The 12222-nt window shown below is 40.6% G+C and overlaps 1 protein-coding gene across 1 annotated transcript in view; it reads left to right on the top strand.

Moving 5' to 3' along the window:
* The first annotated feature begins 110 nt into the window (after window positions 1-110).
* LOC105749010 (zinc finger protein 260-like) overlaps window positions 111-12222 on the top strand; it is a 30737-nt gene continuing 18625 nt past the window's right edge. Inside the window, exon 1 of the mRNA XM_031949154.1 lies at window positions 111-442. The gene's annotated coding sequence lies outside the window, so the exon portion shown is untranslated. The remainder of the gene's footprint in view (window positions 443-12222) is intronic.

Raw genomic sequence — 12222 nt, 5'->3', positions numbered from 1 at the left:
TATTCTGTCAGGACTGGGTTGTGATCCTTTCCTGGAATTGTAGCTTGTCCACCCACCCAGTTAAACATATAAAAGGCCTCTGCCTTAATTGCTGGGAGTCCAATGATTTTTGAACATGAGTTTGATTCGACCTGCTAGCCTAAACTCTCCACAGTTAAAATATTAAAAACAAATCTCTGTCTTGCCTCAGTTTCTTCAGCATTACATTTGGAGCTCCCTCCCCCAGCCTTGAGATATGAGCTCTGACAGCAAGATTAGAGATTAGAGAACAGCAGGCCTTGGGTGGGGAGCCTTGAGCTGGCTGGACTCTTTTAGGGAAGTCAGCATCTGGATTTTCTTTCCCTGAATCCCATATAGAGACCAGTTCCAGCCCCAGCAAGAACTCACCACTGACACCTCTATTTTGGCTTCAGTAGAGAACTTGATTTGAAACCCTCCAGAGGTGAGTTTTTCGGTTGTGTTTGGGTGCTAGCACTTTGGGTCCCCAGATACAGTTGGGCTGACGAATCATACAACTCTGGGAAGTGCCAGTGTGACTCCATGTGGCATTATTTGGTTCTGGGTGCCTTTGAGCACAACTCTGGGTGCTTCTTAGCATAAATTTAGGTGTTTATTGGCACACTGAGTGACATCTGGTATGTTTAGTTTTGAGCTTTTTTTTTTTTTTTTTAAGAGACAAGTGAGTGCATCTGGGCACTTTTCTAGTCCTTGAAAAAAAAAATAATAATAAGGGGTTATTGACACTCGTAAGATGGAGACATAGTACAGGCAGTGCACCAGACAGTTACTGGTGAACCTGGCAAATCCAGGTCAGAAGCCCTCTCTTGATGTCTGGCTGCAAATACTCTCCTTCCTGGCTGAGAGCTGAGACCATGAGAAATGGTATTTGCATTTTGGCCACCCAGTCCCCTGGGAAGGACAAGGAAGGTCGTAAGTTACTGGTCTGTTGTGACTGTCTTAAGAGCTCATGGCATATGAGCCCTTTGATCTCAGAGGCGAGATGAATGAGGCGGGAGACTCATAGGATGTGAAAAGAGCTCCAGTTTATTTTGCAGCACAGCCTTGTTGACATACATTTTTATAAATGTGATCAGCGTGTAAACAGTAGGCAATCCTCAGTCACCATTCAGAGAAGCTGCTTGTGGGCTTTGTGTATGCATGTTATCTGCCAATGGGAGGAGAGCTGATCCAGCAGTTCAGCAGCTTGCTCATGGGCAAGAGGCCCTGTCAAGGCATCCCTTTCTCTGTTTCTCTCTGTTTTGCTGACTACTTCTTTCTCTTTGTTCACTCTTTGATTCTATGTTTTTCATTTTCTTGCTATCTTCCTGACTCTCACTTTCTCTCTCTTTGCTCCTCCTTCTCTCTCTCTGTCTTTGTCTGTCTTTCTACCAGGCACCGTCTTTCTGTTTCATTCTCTCCATCTTTCTGACTTTTTTCTTTCTCTCTCACTCTCTCCCTGTGGCACTTTCCTTCTCTCGTTCTCTCTTTGTTTGCTCTATCTTGTTCTCTCTCTCACTGTCCCTGTCTATCTGTCTTTTTCTTTCTTTTTATTCTATTTCTCTCTCTTTCTTACTCTGTCACTCTCTGCCTTTCTCTGTTTCTCTCTGTCTCTCTGACATTTCTCTGTTTCTTTTTTCTTTCTTTCTCTCCATTTCTTTAAATCCTTCTGTTTCGTTGTACTCTTTAAATTGTCTCTCTGACACTTTCTGGCTCTCTTTCCATCTATCACTTCTATTTTCTCATTTTCTCTCTCTCTCCTTTGTTCTCTCTGACTCTGGATCTGTCTCTCTGTATCTCTTTTCCAATTTATCTCTTTTAATCATTCTTTCTCTCTCTCTCTCTCTCTCTCTCTGTGTGTGTGTGTGTGTGTGTGTGTGTGTGTATCTGTCATCTCTGGCTTTTCCTCTCTTTCTGTCTGTCCTACATTTTTCTTCTCTTTCTTACAATTGCTTACTTTCTTTCTTTTTCTCCATGGCTTGCAGTCTCTTACCTGCCTCTGTCTCACTTTTCTATCTCTTTTAACAAAGAGGTGTTTCTCTCTCTCTCTCTCTCTCTCTCTCTCTCTCTCTCTCAACTTCTGGCTCCTGCTTCCTTCTGGCTCTCTCTCTATCTCATTCTTTCTCATGCTCTCTTTCTGTTTTTCTGTCTTTGTGTTCCATTGTCTGTCTCTGTTTCTCTATTTTTTTTTCTTTCCCTTTTACTCTGTTCCTCTCTCTTTATGCTTATATCTGTTTCTCCAGCTCTTTCTTTTATTTTTTCCCCTCTTTTTCTCACTGACTTCTCCTCTCTCAGTTTTGTCTTTTTCTTTCTTTCTGATTCTTTTTTAATTTCTCTTTTTTCTCTCTCTCTCTCTATCTGACCTGAGTTTCTTTTTGTCTTACTTTTTTTTCAGAGAATCATTCACATTAACAATGAGTTGCCTGTGACACAGTCTCTGATGTCAAAAATCAAAAAAAAAAACAAACAAAAAAAAAAAACCCACTAAAACCATAGGTTTCTCCCTGCTGGTATAAGGCAGAGGTGTGTGGGTTGTGCTAAATATCAAAAAGTGACTGTCTCCCTCCAGTGATAGTCATCTGTAAGAGCAGCTAAATTAAACTGCTGAACTATACATCTGATTGTCACACATGGAAAAGTGGATTAACATTTCTATCTCTTTGATATTTCTTTCTGTTGCTCTCTGTTTCTTTTTGTCTTTCTCACTCTCTTTTCCAATATCTGGCTCTCTGTGGCTTGTTCTCTCTCTCGCTCATGGCTGTTTCTCTGATTTTTCTTTTTCATTCACCCTTTCTGGCTTTCTTTTGCTTAATCTCTCTGACTGACTTTCTTATTTCTCTCTTTCTGCGTCTTTGTGTTTCTTTCTCCCTTTTTAATACTATCTCTCTGTATTACTCTTTTTAGGTCTCTTCATGTCTGTTCTACTATATATGACTCTGTCTCTGTCCCTTTTTTTTTTTTTTTTTTTACCAATTTTCTTTTAATTGTTCCCTTTCTTCCTCTCTTTCTCACTCTCTCTCACTCTGTCTTTTTCTTTCTGTCCGTGTTTCTGTCTTTCTCTGGCTCTCTCTCTATTTCTCTTTCTTTTCTTCTTTCTTTGACTCCCTGCTTCTCTTTCCACTCCCTTCTCTCACTCTCTGGCTTCCCCTCTCCATGTGTTTTTGTTTGTCTGTCTTTCTGTCTCTATATCTCTCTTCAGCTTCATTTTCTCTCTCTCTCTCTCTCTCTCTCTCTCTCTCTCTCTCTCTCTCTCTCTCTCTCTCTCTCTCTTTCTTTCTCTGTCTTCAGTTTCTCCCTCTCTCTCTTTTTCTCTGTGCCTTATGCTGGGTCATTCCCTCTGCCCCTCTCTATTTATATCTAACAATCTCTCTCTCTGACTTTTCTCTTTTTTCTCTGTCTCAGGTGGTTTCTTTCTTTTTCACACTCTCTTTCACTCTGTCTCTCTTTATGTTTTTCTGACAATCTCTTTCTCTGCTTCTGATTCTTTCTCTTCTCTCTCTGCTTATTCTGTCTATCTCTCTCACCATTTCTACCTGTCTTTCTCTTTCTCTATGACTGATTGTTTTTCTCTCTCTTTCTCTATTTCTTACTCTGCCACTCTGCCTCTATTTCTGTTTCTGTTTCTTTTTAAAATTCTCTTTCATTCTGGCTCTCATTTTTTATCTGGCACTTGGATTCTCTCCTACTTTCTCTCTCTGGTTTGCTGTATCTTATTCTCTCTGGATCAGGATTCTAATACTAATTTATGGAGTTGCCTCTTGATCTCTGATTTGCATCCTCATATGCAAGATAGTTTCCTCTCACTTCAGGATTGGCCAGGTTGATGCCCATTTACATGTACAATAGCAATGGTCTCAGACAGGAAGAAGATTTTCAAGACTTGCAGTAACAATGTAGTGTGGGCTAACCCCTTACCATTACTGTTGACCATACCTCTTTCTTCCTCAATTTTTCATTTTCAACAATGACCCTTGCATAACCTTTTGTTCCAGATTTCCCCCCCTCCCGCCCCCTACATTAGATGGCAGGCAATCCAATACATGTCAAAATATATGTTAAATCCAATATATGTATACATATTTATACAATTATGTTGCTGCACAAGAAAAATTGGATCAAGAAGGGGAAAAAAATCTGAGAAAGAAAACAAAATGCAAGCAAACAACAGAGAGTGAAAATGCTATGTTGTGGTTCACATTCAGTTTCCACAATCCTCTCTCTTGGTGTAGGTGGCTCTCTTCATCACTGAACTATTGGAACTGGTTTGAATCATGTCATTGTTGAAGAGAGCCACGTCCATCAGTCCATCAGAGTTGATCATTATAGGGTCTTGTTGTTGCCATACATAATGATCTCCTGCTTCTACTCATTTCCCTTAGCATTAGTTCAGGTAAGTCTCTCCAGGCTGCTCAGAAATCATCCTGTTGGTTGTTTCTTACAGAACAATAATATTCCATAATATTCATATACCATAATTTATTCAGCCATTCTCCAATTGATAGACATTCACTCAGTTTCCAGTTTCCGGCCACTACAAAGAGGGCTGCCCCAAACATTTTTGCACATACAGGTCTTGTTCCCCACTTTAAGATCTCCCTGGAATATAAGCCCAGCAGAAACATTATCTTTTCCTGTGATCTTAGCCAATCTTAGAAGTGGGTCGTGGTATCTCAGAGTTGTCTTAATTTGCATTTCTCTGATCAATAGTGATTTGGAACACCTTTTCATATGACTAGAAAGAGTTTCAATTTCTTCAACTGAAAATTGTTCTTATCCTTGACCATTTATCATTTGGAGAATGGCTTGATTTCTTATAAATTTGAGTCAATTCTCTATTTTAGAAATGAGACCTTTATCAGAACCTTTGAATGTAAAAAAGTTTTCCCAGTTTATTGCAGGAAGAGGTTTTTTAAGACTTGCAGTAACAATGTCATGTGGGCTAATTCCTTACCATTACTGTTGACCATACCTCTTTCTTCTTCAGTTTTTTCAAACACATGCCCCATGCCCCATATCCCAAGTATATTTAGAATCAGTATAAATAGTTTTTTATTTCTTTGCCAATAACTTCAGGGTTTACTAGATTGAGTACATAAAATTCACAAGTCTGGGAAGACCATGTTTTAGACAATCTCCAAGCCTCAACTCTTATCAATGAACAGTTTTGCCACAGGGCATGAAAAATAATCCCACACTATGTCATATTGTTATGGGCCAGAACTTGAAACAAGGTGCTAAGTAAGTGGAATTGAGACAGTGGTTAAATCTAGTTAATCATTGACTTAATCCTACAACAAATAATGGTTTCCTGTGAAACCATTTATACTTAGTTTCGAACATATAAGGAGGAGCTATCAGGATCAGAAAGGACAAGCGCACTAGAAGCTCTTGGAGGAGGAGACAGATTCGTTCCATCTTCCTCCTTTGTGCTGTCTGGAAGTTGAAGCTGGTAGAGGCAAAGGACTAGCGGTAGGAGCTCTTGACCAAGGAGAGAGATGGCCTCTAAGAAAGCTAACTGGGACCCAGGAAAGAGACAAGACTTGGAAAGAGACAATAAAGTATCTGGACTTTAACTCCTGGCTGCATTTGGGGGGTAAGAGGGGAGGAGGGGTTACTGAACTGAAAAGAAAACTGCTCCCAGAAAACATTAAATTTTAGAGAAGAACATTACAAGATATATGTTACAAAAGTTATTAAATCTATTAGGACAAAATATCCCGGTTCCATAATAATCCATTATATGCATAATATTGTTGGTGCTGCTCCAACATCCTCAACTGCTGAGGACATGCTACAAGACACAGTCCAAGCCTTAGAAGCAGTATAATTATATGTTGCTCCTGACAAAATGCAGGAAACTACTACTGTTAACTATTTAGGTTTCAAGGTGTCCCAGAATTCATTTCACCTTGGAAGATACAAAAAAGAACAGACCGATTGATTACTCTTAATGACTTTGAAAAGCTCTTGGGGATTATCCAGCGCTTATGTCGGAGAGTACCATTAATGCTCAACTAAAGTCTTTATATGATTTGCTCCCCGGGGGATCCAGCTTTAACACACCTTTTATGTCTACACAAACTAATGAACTTTTTGCAATTCTTCAGGCACTAAACTTTGTCTCTGGACCTCTCAATATTATCTCTGACAGTTTGTGTGTAGTAAATGCAGTTAGGTGATCAGAGAAGGCTATCCGCCGTATTTCAGTTGTTTTCCGACCTTCAAGCCTTAATACGATCCCGGACCTCCCATTCTAGATCGTTCATATTCTCTCTCACACAAATCTCCCCGGCCCAATGGCTGAATCAAATGCCATTGCAGACTCTTCTAGGTACTCACTCTCCAAGAAGCTCAGCTTGCACATGCGCATTTACATCTCTCTTCAAATCACTTCAAGGCCTGTTCCACATTAAGAGAGAGGAGGCTAGATAGTGAAAAGCTGTCCTGCTTGTTGGCCCTTTCATTTCCCTAATGATCTCTGGAAAACTGCTATTACTCATGTCTTTGGTCGCCTTTGTTATATGCACATCTCCATAGATACACATTGGTCATTTACATGTGCCTCAGCTCATTCCTCAGAGAACCCCTCAGCTGTTAAAAATCATCTTCTCCTCGAATTCACAACCTTTGGCATTCCGGCTTCTCTTAAAACATTCAGTGGCCCCGCTTCTGCTGCTTCCGCTTTTCCAGCATTTTGTGCTTCCTTTCATATTCATCAGCTCGCAGATATTCCTTACAATCCCAGAGTCAGGCTGTGGATGTCATTGCCCACCCTAACACCTGTTATTAATGTTTTTTACCCCTCGCTTGTTGAGTGCTGTGACCCTTGGTGTAAAATCATTGCCTCTTGTACTGTGTACCACACCTGATCATGCCCTTTGACTTAGTCCTTCACAATTTCACTTTGATCCTAGTGTTAATGGACAAGCATTTTGGAGTGGAACTGGTATGGACCATATGCTTTTGCAATGTTTATCTTATGAAATGTATACTAAAACTCAAACTTTGTGGTCTGAAAAGCAAATTCACACCTGTGTAGTGAAACAGACTCCATTTGCTATATAGCCTGTGGGTGCTCCTCAATGATATGAATTCCCTGCCCAAGAAACCTTGTGTTATCTTCAGAAAAAAGTACTGTATTTCATGTATTGTTTCAGTATCATGCTTTGAGCATCTCTTGTTGCCTCTGCAACCTCCACTGCTGTTTCTGTCCAAGCTGTAAGTGAAAATGAACAGACGCAATTTGTAACCTCTTTCCAACATGTTACTCTAGCTTTGCAGAAACAAGAAGTCATTGACCAGAACTTATTACAACTTATTACCAAGAGATACTGTTAGCTTTAGGAGATCATGTAGGTTACTTAGAATTCTGGCTTACACTGAGATGTGAGTATAGATTTCATCCTTTGTGTGTTACTGCTATAAAAGTTAATGCTTCTAACTGTTCTTGGAATCAATGAAGAGCTCATTTGTTTGGTGTGTTCCAGACTTCTAAAATAGGTGTTAATATGGCAACGTTTGAAAAAATCATTCAAGATACGAATAGGGCTTCTTTAGATCAATCTGACCCCATTGCTGATAAAATCCATAAGTTATTCCAGCCAGCCTTGTCATCTTGGCAATCTGTGTTTTCATTGCTTGGCCCTCTCGATGCCATCCTATTATTCATATTTGTACTCTGCTGCCTGAAATCCTGGCTCTGCTCACTTTACTCAGCAAGAGGGGAAATCCACAAGAGAAAGCAGCAACAAAAGTGAAAATTGTATTCTTCGATCTGCATTCAGACTCCATCAGTCTTTCTCTTGATGTGAATAGCGTTTTCCACCTTGAGTCTTGAAATTGTCTTGGATCATTTTATTGCTGAGAAGAGCTAAGTCTTTCATAGCTGGTCATCATACAATGTTGCTGTTACTATGTACAATATTTTCCTGGTGCTTCTCACTTCACTCAGCAACAGTTCATTTAAGTCTTTTCAGGTTTTTTTTCCGAAATCCTCCACCTCATCTTTTCCTAAACAACCAGAATCTTTGATTTCATTCCTATACCACAACTTGTTCAACCATTCCTCATTTGATAGGCATCCCCTCAATTTCCAATTCTTTGACACCACAAAAAGAGCCACTATATTTTTGTACATGGGGGTCCTTTTCCCTTTTTATGATCTCTTTAGGATACAGACCTAATAGTGGTCTTACTGGATCAAAGGGTATGGACAATTTTCTAGCCTTTTGGACTTTGTTCCTAATTGCTCTCCAAAATAGTTGGATAGAAATGATTTTTATTTTATGGATTGGCCATTGGTGGTAAAAATGATAAAACTGAATTTGGCCTGGCTTCAAACCAGGTCAGTGTACTAAACATCAAGTATTGGACAGGACTGAATAACTCAATACCTAATATTTAAGGCCAAACTGAGGGGAGATAATTGGTGCCATAGTACATAGGGCACAGGGTTTGTTAGGAAGAGAGCTCCATGAGTTCAAATCCTACTTCAGACGCTAGGTGTGTGAATGTGGCCAGATTGACACCTCCAGATATGAAGCCTCTCAGGCAGGGCTGCAGATCAAGATACCATCAAACCCATACTGGCCATGTGAACTGATGGGGATTATGTTCCCCTGGATTTGACACTTCAAGGTCAAATAGAAATCGTGAGTCTTTATGTAATGGTGTAATATTCTGGTTAGCTTTCTTGGACGGCCTTGGGACCAGCCTTGGTCTCAGCAGAATAATCACCAGGAGAACAGTCAGAAATAAAGTCCAAAGTCTTTATTGTCCCCTTCACAGTCTGTGTCTGTCATAGTCTGCCATTCTGCCTTCCTCCCAGAACTCTTAGCTCTTTTACCCTCTATTATAAGTACATGATCATAGGTGTCAACTTGAAGAACTATACTAAGTACTAAGTACATGTAAACTAGAAATCATTATCTCAATTCCACCAAGTTGTAAGATTACTTGTTTCAAGTCCACTTGGCTTTCTATACAATGGTACATAAAAGAAAGCATCTCCATGTTCTAGAGTGGAAAATCATTGTGTCTCCTGGGATCTGAGTGAGGATAGTTGCAGAGATTAGGCACAGGGGTGCCAAACAGAGAAGTCTATTTCCTCCCAGATTTCAGATGGAATATGGGAAGGCTTTGAGAGAAGCACAGAAAGGTCACCTGGAGGTCTGAAAAGGAAAAATTGGGTCTTCAACTTCACCATTTAATCACATCCTAAAAAGGGAGCAGGACAGTGTTTAAATAACAGTCACCAAATTGATTGGGCAGAGGGAGGTCTCAAAACAGTTCTGAAGTTTCCCTTTAATTCCCATCTCTCTATGTGAAGGGAGGGACAGGTGAGACTAGAATATCAGAATAAGACAGAAAACGAGGCAGCCTCCATATGCCTCCTGCTCCTGAGGAGACAGGAAGACAGGACGTTAATAAGGACAATAACCCTTCTCTGGGCAATCTCTCTTTCAGTGCCCCTCCTGATTGCAGCTGGGTTGAAGCTCTGGGAGTCTCCTCCAAGGACAGTTGTGAGCACAGGACATTGATACCACATAGTCAGGGCCGTAGCCATGACATCTAAAGCAGAAACCCCCATGATTCCCTGATATGGCAGCGGTTAAAACTTGAAACTGTTCCTTGCTCTGGCCTTGCAGTCTTGCTCTCTGCAGTTGGTGATCCCCATTATTAAAGACTCCAAAAGTTGTTTCTAACAGCTGAGTCTGGGGAGTTTGAGGTCCCAAAGCTAACTTCTGCAGCTTTCCCCCTCCAAGGTTGGGCTACTGACTTGATGATCAGGCAGGTAAATTCAGAACTCAAAAGGATCTCAGTTACAGTCCCAAGAGATTTCATTTCTAATAGTAAATTCTACCAATAGCAACATAGGGCTAGGTAAATGATTTTAAAACTGCACCAAAACGCATAAGAGATTTTCTTTAACATGTTTTATATGTTTAAACTTATCCTGGTACAAAGAGTCAATCATTATACAAGATTGTAAACACATTCCTTGTTTAAATACTATAAATCCTAAACAGGCTTATTTCTCCGGGCTGATGATTTTATTTACTCTGATGGTTTCAAGAAAACTGCAAACTTAGAAATAAAGGGAGTTGACGGAGAACCCAGGAATGGGTTGAGCTTATTAAATTGCCCACCTCAACTATTCTTAGTGCTTTTCTGGGATGTGCTATTTGATATCTTCCCCCACTCACTGAAGGAGGAATTCACACCTCATATTTGGAGGTGAACTGATAACGCTCAACATGATGACAATAACTCTAAGGAACTTAGTTAACAATTTTAGAATTTTCCTAATAGCCAAATAGTCTTAGCTGTAGTTTCCATTCCCTTAAGTTTCCCTTTTGTTTTAGGGAGAAAACAAGACTCTTAAAATCCCCTTTAGAGGGCTTGATGAGGCTTGATAGGGTTCTAAATGAAGAGGTTCAACTCCCCTCGATTCCCAGTGTTCAGAAGCCAAATGAAGAGGTTTGAGGTTTGGTCCCCAAATGATGAGGTTCAGCGTAGGGCAGAAAGTTTTGGTTGGCTCAGGGGTCCTTTGTAAAGGAATTTACAAACCCAAAAAGCTAGACTGGGAAAAGAAGTTTATTATTGGCATTGGGAAGTCAGCCTTTGCTATACATGAATAATAAGACTGAATTCCTTGGTGGCAAGGTCCTGACAGAGAAGTAAAGTTTCTAGTAGAGAAATCCTGCCAGAGAGGTATAAAGTCTGGTAAGGGAAATAGGTGAGAAAAAGATAGAGCGAGTAACGCTGAAAGAGAATATCATTTCAGCGGACAGAGAGTTGCTGCTATGCTAAGGAGAGAGAGAGGATTCTTTGGCATAGCATGACATGGCATGTTAAGTCCTCTGCAAGGACTGAGCCCCAAGTTGGTGCATTTTATGGCTAGAAGCTGGGGGTTGTTCTTGATGGGGGGGGGGTACAGTTTGAGCTGGAATCAGAATAGAAAATCTTGGAATTGAATGAGTGTCTCTGGGCTAATGTTCACCTCAGTGGAGAGCTTAATCAGTAGTGAGTTTTATCAATGGGGAAGGTGCCCATCTCTCAGGATAACAGAATGAAGTTGTTTATCCTGTTTCCCTCAGGTGGGGCATTTTACAGAGAAGGATTTTAAGGAGACTTTCTCCTTGAAGGAGTTTCAGAGAGAGAGTTTCAGGATCCCCCTTTCAGTTTCAGATTTCCCTCATTGGGCTTTCCTTTAAAATTCCTTAGAAAACATTTATCTGTTGGTCACATTAAAAAAAAAATTTATATATATCAAATATGAAAGAATTATACCCAATAAAGTAGCTCACATTCATATAGGATGTATTATGCCAAGCACTTTACAACATCTATTACTTCTCTTGACAAAGCAGAAAACTGGACAGAGATAAAAAAAAAATTTTGCCATAAATTCCATAGCTAATACCTATCCATAATTGCCACAGAGAATGGTGGTCTTACCAAATGCTGAGGCTGATTGGCTTTCTGGATGCTGCCAGAGGTCCCCAAATTCTTCCCAGGCAGGTCCTGGACAGAACCTGCTGAAAGCTGGGGTGCTAGGATATCCCTATGATGGTAGTTTCAGGTGCCAGGGCTCAGGGAATACCGATCATGGAGCCTGATCCCTACCCAATCCCCATTCCCCCAAGCTGGCTTGCGGTTATTTGGGCAAGGTTGCATGGGGTCCTCATGCGTTTGCTTCCCCTACTTCTGCTGTCGAGACAGAATTTGAATTTACCTACAGTTCTGAGATGAGAAGAGTTAGCAAACAGAGGGACTTGAGCTCTATTGATCTAGCTAACACTCTCCACAAAGGAGATGTTTCAGAATATTTTTTTTGGAAATTTTAATGTAGCTCACAGAAAAAAACTTGACAGAGACATTCTTCACAGTCACAGACACACACAGAAGGACATGAAAGAGGACTGTCCCAGCTTTGCCAAAAGTCATACAATTTTGCCTAAAGCTATCCTATAGCACTTCTATCTTCTCTGGAGTCTCAGAGAAGGTGAGAGGGTAGCAAAAGTTCCCTAAGAACTTGGTTGAAAATTGCTAGAGTTTCCCAGTCTGGGTGTCCCCAGTCAACAAAACTTGCTATGCATGGAGCTCAGGACAACCCAGACAAGTCTTCTCCCAGTGGCTTGGGGTGACCCCCCCTATAGGATTGTGGGCAAAAAAAAAAAAAAATGGGAGTCTTACACTGATAAGGAGGGAATGAAGCCTGGC

This window comes from Sarcophilus harrisii, chromosome 1 (genome assembly GCF_902635505.1).
Source record: "Sarcophilus harrisii chromosome 1, mSarHar1.11, whole genome shotgun sequence".
Lineage (NCBI taxonomy): Eukaryota > Metazoa > Chordata > Mammalia > Dasyuromorphia > Dasyuridae > Sarcophilus > Sarcophilus harrisii.
This window is presented reverse-complemented; position numbering and strand designations above follow the sequence as displayed.